The sequence below is a fragment of the Dermatophagoides farinae genome, chromosome 8 (genome assembly GCF_024713945.1).
Source record: "Dermatophagoides farinae isolate YC_2012a chromosome 8, ASM2471394v1, whole genome shotgun sequence".
Classification (NCBI taxonomy): domain Eukaryota; kingdom Metazoa; phylum Arthropoda; class Arachnida; order Sarcoptiformes; family Pyroglyphidae; genus Dermatophagoides; species Dermatophagoides farinae.
Genome location: NC_134684.1, coordinates 4,064,139 through 4,074,405, shown reverse-complemented (window position 1 = coordinate 4,074,405; position 10,267 = coordinate 4,064,139). Strand labels below are relative to the sequence as shown.

Sequence of the window (10,267 nt, the reverse complement as noted above, 5' to 3'; positions counted from 1 at the left end):
AAGCATTCAATTTATTTTAATTTAATTCGACCAACAACGTCGTCATCATCATCATCATCATCAACAACGGCATGCCATCCTAAAATGGACTCTACCATAGATAAAATGCACAGATCTCTTAAAAAAAAACACACACACAGAAACAAACTAGACACAAATGTGTGCAATGGCGAACAGAAAAAAAAATTTGGAACACCATAGTCAAAAGTGGTGGACCAAAATGTGGATGTGAATGGCCAAGTAACATGAACATTTCTCTAACGTCAACAACAATAACAACAAATTCTTTATGGCTGAAAATGGCAACCAACATTTTTTTTTCAATAGTGAATGAAAAGTGTGAAAATAATGGAAAATTCAAACTTTTTTTGCCAAAAAAAAAAAAAAATTTCATTTGTGGTCATGTTCATATATATATAGCGAATCAGAATCAATTAGTAGTATGGACACAGAGAGATGGTATTTCGGACACGTCCCACATTTGTTGAAATGAATTTTGTTGTTTTTGAGAATTTGATTGAAGAAAAGTGTATGTTTGTTGGGTGTGTGTGTGTGGATAGCGAAAAGTTTTGTCCAATTTTTCTCTTTCTCTCTCTCCTCCTCACTATTCAAATCGGAAGAAGGCAAAAAAAAATTAGAAAGTTGGAAAGTTTTTTTACTGCAATTTTTTTCTGTTTTGTTTTGTTTTGTTGTTGTCGAGACAATTTATTATCAGAAAAGAAATGTGAAAAACTTTCGAAAACTTTGCTTTTAAAAATTCAATCATCAAATGATTAATGAGTGAATCATTTCCACATTCTATTATATCATCTCATTGTGATAAGATTGCAGGAGTGTTAACCTTGGAATTTGAATGAATTAGAAAATCTCAATTGCAACTGTACGCATAAATATGGCTAGGATTTTCAATGGATTTAATTTTCTTTGGTTACAACAAATTGCAACGATATATTATCATTATTATTGAACGGCCGGTAAAATCATTACATCGATAATAATGTCATCATTCGATTCGATTCGATTTGAATAAATAAATGTACGGAACTTGTGTTCAACAGCAACAATAATCGATCGATTGCCTTTGATTTGTCCAAGTATAAAAAGTCTTATCGACAATCTTGGATCAAATAAATCTATTCTATTAGCTTTCTCTTTTATATATATAATGACAATAAAAATCCTAAATGAAGAAGTAAAAGCAGAATCGTAAACGATGTCGATCACTCACACATTAAGAATACTAAATAAAGTAACTGAATTAATGGCGATCAGACTCTATCTCTATATTTAGAATGAATCAATCACTCTTTATACAAACTGTATGTGTAAATGGTCTATCATTGATCATAATCAATCAGACACCTGTAAATTTCTAGTACACTACTACTATGAATGATGATACAAATTATAATCAAGAATTGTTGCCTATAAAAATATTCTGTGAAAGAATTCCTCTTTTTTAAAATTTAAAATGAATCAGTAAAAAATAGATAACTGTAAAGAACCAATCAGATTGCAGAAACATTTTGATTGGATTTTTAAGGAATTTTTTTTAAAATAAAAAAATTTCAAATTCTTGCCATTCTGTTTGTGTAGGGTAGTTTTTTTTGGGTAGGTTGTTCTTGGTTCTTTGTCAAAATAAATTCTTTAAAAAAATGGCCTACGTCACGCCTTTTTTGGCGCTTTTATTCTCTTGGTGCTTCTTATTCAAGTTGAGACCATTCTTCAAAAAAAAACAACAACAACAACAACAACGACTTTTTTTCCCATTCCAAAATATGGAGTGTATGTGTGTACTTTAAACTCCGAACAAACATCTTTCGAACTGAGTCTGCTTGGAACCAAATTCCACGTGCACTGTGTGAGTGTGTGTTCCAAATTTGAACTGCCAAAAAAATTTTTCACATTTTGTACCGTTTTTTTTCATTACATTTTCCAAACTTCAAAAAAAAACTGCGCAGCAGCAAATTGAATTTTTCTTCTTTTTTTTAACAAAATTACTCAATAATATTCTTGACATGAAAAATTCTGTTGCTGCTGCTGCTGCTGCGCAAGAAATTTCAACGAAAATAAGAAAAAAAAATTCCAATTTTGATTGAAAACCGTTGCCCCCCTCCACATTCATTTGTCGTCATACTGGCTGCGTATTTTTTTGTATTTTTTTTTCATTAAATTCTGAAACGGCAATGTTTGTGTGTTCTCTTTTTTTACCATTTTATCGATTCTTATTCGAGAATTTGGTAAGAAACAAGTCAAAAAAAGAAAGAAAAGAAAAATAGTTGAATCGAACCAAAATAACTTGAATGAGAATAAGAATTGAAAGAGAGAGAGAGAGAAAAAAAATAAAGAAACTGAAGGAAACGAAGCGAAAAAATGATGAAAATCTGAAATGGAAAATAAGAATTACACTTTTGTCGTCCAAAATGGCAAACATATATATATACAGACAGGCCAATGAAAGCGGCTATTTTTTTTTTATTTTTATTATTATTTCCATGGTTGTTCTGGGTGTTGGTTGAAGATTCCAAAGCCCATTATATTGCTTGTTTTGTTCATCGTCGTCGTTCGTCATCATAGATTGCTGCCTTATATTTTTTTTTCATTTAATTTAGTTTTTTTTTCATTTCATTTTGTTTCGATAGCGTCGACGTCAAAATTCCTTTTCGCCCCTATACATTCGAATTTTTTTTGTTTTTACTTTTGGTTCAATTTTCTTCTTCTTTTTGTTTGGAACAAATAAAAAAAAAAATAACGCACTTTCTTGCCACCCAACACATACACATACATGAATTTGTTTGCAATAGTGAAAAGAGAAAAAATGTTCCAGAGAAATGAAATATTTCCATTCTTTTTTTTCAAATTTCTTTTTTTCAATTCTTCAATTGACAACAACAACAATGATGGCTGCTCTATATGGATAATATATGTCAATCTGATGATTCTTCTCTTGGTGCATACAAACAAACAAACACAAATCGAAATGAAAAACGAGCACTGTTGTGATGTGAATGTGTGGCTTAGTGGTGTTCGAACTATAAAAAAAAAGAGTCAGTCGTATTTCATTAAATTTTTTTTTCATTTCATTTCATTCGTTTTTCCATCCTCGTCCCCCCCATTCTTCTCGTTGAATCAAATTCCACATCTTGTGCTATATTTTATTTTGTATCCCACATCCCTTATTGATATGGCTGTGTGTGTGTATCACTTAGGCGACAACCGTTGTTTCGTATTTTTTTTCATGAAAAAGAAAAAAAAACCATTTGCTAGTGGTGGAATGGTTCGAACCAATAGTCTATATATGATGATGGTCGATGGGCGCCAGTTTGTGTGTTTGAAATGTATTTTGAGTGTTGGCTTTTTTTTATTATTGACATTTTTCAATTGATTTTGTTGTCAATTTTTTTTGCTTTCTTTTTTTTTTGGTTCCATTTGATTTGTTTCATTTTTTTCCCCACTTCTATTTCCATTTCATTTCATTTTTACTTTTTTTTTCTCCATTTTGAACGGTGTATGGCTAAATATAAGAAATTAAGGAAGCAAGAAAATGATGATGATGATGATGAAAATGGAAATAGAACCAGAAAAAAAATGTATTGAGTGGATAATAATAGGCCAGAATATATGATGATGATATTCGACCGGGTTTTACTTTTATTTTTTTTTGTCATTTTTGTTTCCTTTTCCGTTGTTTACTACAGTGAAAAAGAAAAGTTTTGTACTTTTTTTCCCTATTCAAGTACCCAAATACAATATGACAACAACAATTTGCCGTCTGTGCTGTGCTGTGCTGTAAATCATGAATCAAAGAATCATCATCATAGAATTCACTTCAAAAGTGGTTATCGAAACAAAGAATGACCAAATCTAAACTATAAAGTTCTTTTCATCAGTGTTTTTTTTCTTTCCACTGTTATTGTCGTCAATTTATGAACAAATGGACATTCTTTTGTCCATTCTCATTCATTCATTCATTCATACAGCCAGGGCGAATCTGTAATGGACGCCAACAAAGACTGTTGTTGTAAAATGGGCGTCTCTTTCAATGAACATCATCACATTGTTATTATATATAGCGAACAAGAGATTAAAATTTTTTAAAATGTCAATTTTTTTCCGTTAAAAATAAATACGAAATACGTCATGATCGAAAAAGATGTTATAAATTATTATTATTATTAATCACTATACCAATGTCATTGAAGCTGTTTCCTGTAAAACAAAGTGTTTAGAACTTTATCAGCTATTTAATACCTATTCCATCATCATCATTAACATCATGATCATCATCATATCGATCATGATTACACTATACTGCCTTCATCAACAACACTGAGACACTTTAATATTAAAAGAAAAGAGTTAATCGTCATTCAAAGTGAATGAATGAATTAGAATTAGGCCAGTTAACTGAATAAATCCTGTTTTCGGTGTATAGACAAAAAAAGTCTGACATGACAGACTAATAGATTGTTGTTGTGCAGACTGATTTTATTCTCGTCTGCCTGTCGTATGTATGGAATCCAAGGCGTCATTTGTAGAATGAAAGACCTCGGTGAGTGTCATTGGCATTTTAGCTCATTTGATTTTCAACACACTGAATATGTGTATGTCTGAATGAATGAATGAATGAAAAAATAAAACCCGGCATATAAAAACATTAAGAAACAATAAACACATGCCGCATCTATCCATTCCATTCATACATGATTATACATCATGACGCCACCCAGGCGTCACGCAATCAACCAATCATGAAAAAAAAATTTTTCAAAAATTTTTTTTTTCATCTTTTTTCAACAAAAATTGAATTGAATTTTTTTTTTTTTTTGTTCTCAATATTTCAACATTTTGAAACGCCTTTTTCTGGGCTGTTACTGTAAAATACATTCCATTGGATTTACAGTTTGGATGTACAGTTACATTTTGTAACTGATGTGATGAGAAAAAAAACTAAAATTTCATAGAACCGTTGGAAAGTTCTTTGCTCATTTTAAATACATTTTTTCTTCATGGGCGCCATTGAAAACAAACAAAATTTTTTTTCTCTCTTTTTTTGAACAGAGTTTGCGTGTTTATCATTATTATCATTATTATTTTAAAATCTTTTGAAACCACCGAAAAACAACTACTGTCGACGTCCATTTTGATGATGAGGATCGCTATATAACAATTTCAGCCATTTTGAAACAAAAAAAAAATTTTGTGCACCCAGTTCCAAAAATGTTTTCTTTCATTTTTCTTTTCTTACTGGGAATCCACAGTGTGTGTGTGTGTGTGTGTTGGTGTATGAATGGTGTGCGCACATAAAAAAAAATTTAAAATTCAATTCCCATTTCGGGTGTATACTGGGTGCCAATCTTATCCAGCGAAAAAAAAACCGTAAAAATTCTTTTGTTAAAGCCAAGCAAACAAACAAACAATCAAAAAAAAAACGCCCTTTTACAGCCACATTTGATTCTGCGCTGTTTATAATGAAAAGAGGAAAACATTCAAAATTCAATGTTTTTGGAACTTTATTTTAAGAAAAAAAAAATTTTCATTTTGAAAATTCTATAGAATATAAAAATATTGTTGCCGTTGATGGTGATGCTGCTGCTGCTGTTCGCACTGATTGTGAGTGGCTGTTGTGTCGTTGTTTTCATTCCATTATTATTGAGTTTTCTTCAAAATTCTAGCTCAATAAGCAACAGCACGCACACATTTATTTCTTGAAAATTTTTCTCTATATATATTCCTTGTCAGACACACACAGAATAAAAAATAAATGTAGTTCGAATATAGAATTGAAAATAATATAATAATGGAATGAATGAAAAGTTGAAAATATAGCTGTAAGTTATTTTTTTTTTGTTCCTGGTTGCCTGCTTCCAAAGTCAAAATTGTGAATTGAATGAACGTACACATAGTGATGATGATCGAAAACCTAAAAAACCTAAACACACACACAAAATTGTTGTCCTGTGTATATTACTAGAATTTTTGTTTTTTTTTTTTTTGGTTGTTTTAAATGAACATAGATAATAATGTTTGATAATAATTGAACTTTACATTTATGGAATTATGCTATATACATACTCTGTGTGTGTGTATGTTTGGTTTTTCAGTTATTCGAACAGAATTTCAATTCTGTTTGTTGAATTGAAAATTGTTGATAAAGATACATACTCAAACACACACACACACACACACAAAACAAATGCTGAATTAATGTATTTTATTGAATTGAATTCAATTTTCAGTGTTTCTTGTATTCTTGGATACTACATGAAATTCTGTCATCATCTCGTTAATGATGATGTGATGCCCGGCCTCTTTCTTTCTTTTTTTTGTGGCGTCTAAGAAACACACATCAAACACATTATACAAAAAAACAGAAAAAAAAAAACAAGGTGTTTTTCATGCTGTGAAAAATTCTGTTTCTGGTTGTTGATGACGCTTCTGACGGCAATTCATTTGTATTGACGCCAAGTGTTTTTTTTCTCCGGGTTTTTCGAATGACTTTTTTTTTGATTAAAACGGAATGAACGTCATTGTGACATGTCGACTGATAGATTTGTTGGCATCACTTTTTGACTATTTTTATTCGTGTGTGTGTGAGTCATTCATCTGATTCAAATGTTTGAAACTCACTCACTCACTCCGTGATTGAACATTTGTCCAAAAATTCAATTGGAATGCATTGTGCAATTGCAATGAGATAGATAGCCAAATGTCCTCAAAAAAAGGCGGAACATTTCATTTCTTTTAATTTTTTTTCCCCTGGAACATTGCCAATTCATTTTCATTACATTGAATTTTTTTTCCATCGAAAAATAAAATTAATCTAAAAAGGAACAGCGGAAAAAAATTCAAATTATATAAAAACCAAGCCAATTCAGAGCAACTAGAAATTTTGGAAAACAGAATCCATGAGACATGCACCCACGCATTGAGAGTGAGAAAAAAAAGTCAGCCTATGTCACACACACACACACACACACACACATACCCGGGCCAAACGTGAGAGGTTCCAAATGAAAAAAAAGTCCAATAAAGTCGGATGCGTGGGAGTACAATTTGATGTGATGTGATGTGTGTGTGTGTGTGTGTAAGTGTGTTGTCCATTTCTACCACCATCATCATCATCATCATCATTTGGACCGCTCCATTTTCATTTTTTTTTTCATTTTTTCGCATTTTTAATTTCTTGTTTGCTTGTCCAAGCTTTTCTGTTATAACAAACACACTTATGCAATGGACATACATGATGATAATAATAATAAATTGGCGAGCTGTTCCATTTTTTTTACATTATTTTTATTTTAAATGAAAAATTATCCATGTCATTTGTGGATAGCCACCCTCACCGTCCAGTATTTTGGTGATATTGACCAAATCTAAAAATTCTTTGATATCACCAGTGAGAGAGAGCAGTGAAAAAAAATGTAATAATGGTAATTCAGTAAAATGAATGAATGAATGAACGAACGTTGGACTGTACCAAAAATAGATTGTTATTTTTTGTTGTTGTTGTTTTGTTGAAATTACGAAATACGATATATTTGTGAGAGTAGCACGCGCCACTTGTATGACCATTGGTCATCGGATTTTTTTTTTTAGATTACATCACAATGTTATTTTCAGCAGCAGCATCATCATCATTATTGATGCTCTATTAGATTGGATAGAATAGAAATATCTTCACTTTTTAGTATGTGTGTGGTAATAAAACCGGATGAATGATGAAAAAGGTTTCTCATTCAAATTACACAATCCTGGTGATAGATGGCGTAAGCAGTTTGGAACCGTATTATTATTATATAAAATTAATTTTTTTCATTTTTTCAAATTCACAATCACTTTATTTTTATTATGGATGATTTTTATGGAAGAAAAAAACTTTTTCAATCGATTCAGGTCATCGAATGATGATGATGCACATTAATCTTCAAAAAAAAAAAATATCTCTTGGAAAACAAAACAAACAAATTTCCATTTTGTTATCATTATTTTGTTACAATCTATAAAAATAAATAAATGAAAAAAAAATCTAAATCAGATCAAACAACTTTGCAAAAAATTGTAATAAAATAACCCAATAATATCCAACAACAACAACAACAACAACAGGATAATGACCGGTCGGTCGGTCAGTCAGATTTCTTTTCTTTTCCACTTTTTTTGCTGTTGTTGTTGTTGAAGTGTTGTTGTTACTTTTTTTTCTTATTTTTCTCTTCAAGTACATATTCTGTATTTGAATAAAATTTAAAATTTTAATTTTTTTTTTATTTTATTTTTTTTCTCGCTTTTGAAAGGTTTTTTTTCCAATACAATATTCTACCGACCGAAATTGAATGTTTCTACTTTTTTTAAAATCCGATTAAAGACATCTTCAATGTGAATCTTTTTTCATCATCATCATTTTTGGCGATCGTAAAGTCTCGTTCTCTCTCTCTCATTCGGACTTTATCCATCCGGCTACAAAACATCATCATCATCATCATCATTTCATTGAAGGTATGTTTTATTTGAACATTGATTATATTCAAAGCTGTTAGTTTGTTAGTTTTTCAAAGTTGTTTGAAATTGTTTTGTTTCTGTTTTTTTTCCATGGATAAAAAAAATACATCTGTACATTGATGACCAAAGATTATTCAAATGTGAAATTTTGCATATATATTTGTATTTCGATTTCCATCATCCATAGATACATTCATTTGGTCATAAAACTGTTGTTGTTGTTGTTGTTGTTGTTATTGTTTTTGGCGATGTGCGAAAAGAAAAACTGTAACAACCATAATGCAGTTCAATCCTTTTTTATCACATTTCCTTTTGATCGATTGATTTTTTTTTTGCGATACAAAACCAAAATGAATTTAAACATCAGTTTTAATTCAATTTAAAATTGCCCAAAAACATTTGGTCATGGTATTAAGTTGCAATATGTTTGTGGAATAGAATCATTGTTGATTGTTGTGTTGATGATGACCATCCATTCATTGATTTCGCCTTCGGCCATCAATCTGGATCAACAGAAAAAAAAATAGAAAAATTTTCCAATTCACGGATGTTTATGAATAGAAAACAAAAATCATTGTTGTGTCTCAATGGCCATGATCTTGACTTGTTGAATCATCCAAAGCTTTACGTTGATTTGAAATACAAAATTTTTTTTTTAAATTCAACAAAATTTTCACATTGATGGAAAAGATAATTTTTTCATTTATTCAAGTTGATTTAAATTTTAAATTTTTCTACTTCTTCACCATCTTCTTCATCATCATCTTTTTTCATGCCAGTAATTCCTTGCCAATTGAATTTAATGGTTGCCAGTGGCAAAAATGAAAATGATTTCTTTTCTTCTTTTTTTTTTTTGATATGAAAAAAAATGTTTTTACTTATTGAATTTTTGAATTTAAATTTTTCTCTTTTTCATTGAAAGTGTTTGAAGTTGTGTGTGTGTGTGTGTGTGTGTGTGCACACCTTTGAAATATTTTGCCTTTTTTGTTTTTTGTTTTTTTTATTGAAACAAAACAAATTTTTTGACTTTAACTTTGAAATGATGATTGGCCATCAACTGTCAATAAATAATAATCGTTTAAAATTCAAAATCTTTTCTTTTGGTCATTTTTTTTGTTGTTGCTAGTTTTTCCTATTAATCATGTGATGATGATTGGTCAATTAAATTTTGTTGTTGTTGTTGTTGTTCCATGATTCCCATGGGTTAATAATAATTAACATTGTTGATGTTGGAACAAGAAAAAAAAATAATAAAGAGGACCTTATGTGTGGATTATAAACAATGGGCTATTGTTTTTTTTTTTCTCCAAAAATCCATTCATTCGCATTATTATCATCCATAATAAGATGCATGCATTTGGAGAATTTTTTTTTTTTTTTTGATATATTCAATTTTAATTGCAGAAAACACAGAAAAGCAAAAAAAAATTCATTTACAAATTGGCCAATAATTCATTTATTCATTCGATCATATATATCGATATGAATGATGGGCCTGTTTGTTTGTTTAACACATCTGTCGCACTGTGAAATTTTTGAAATGCCATCCACATCCATTTGGTATGTTGATATATCTATCTGACTTTGAAGTGTGAATTTCCTTTTTTTTCAACAAACAACAACAAAAAAAAATAGCTAATCTCGATCATCGATTTATTGATTTTCGTTCGTAGTTTTCATTATCATTAATGAAAAAAATATAAATTATGATGATGATGACCATTTATTGACAACGATTTTTTTTTCTTGGCTACTTCGTCAGTCGAAT

The 10,267-nt window shown here is 30.0% G+C and overlaps 1 protein-coding gene across 1 annotated transcript in view; it reads left to right on the top strand.

The window, feature by feature from the left end:
- Positions 1 to 8,472: 8,472 nt before the first annotated feature.
- The window catches only part of LOC124495657 (uncharacterized), a 35,583-nt gene continuing 33,788 nt past the window's right edge, over positions 8,473 to 10,267 (top strand). The window contains exon 1 of the mRNA XM_075733288.1: positions 8,473 to 8,496. The gene's annotated coding sequence lies outside the window, so the exon portion shown is untranslated. The remainder of the gene's footprint in view (positions 8,497 to 10,267) is intronic.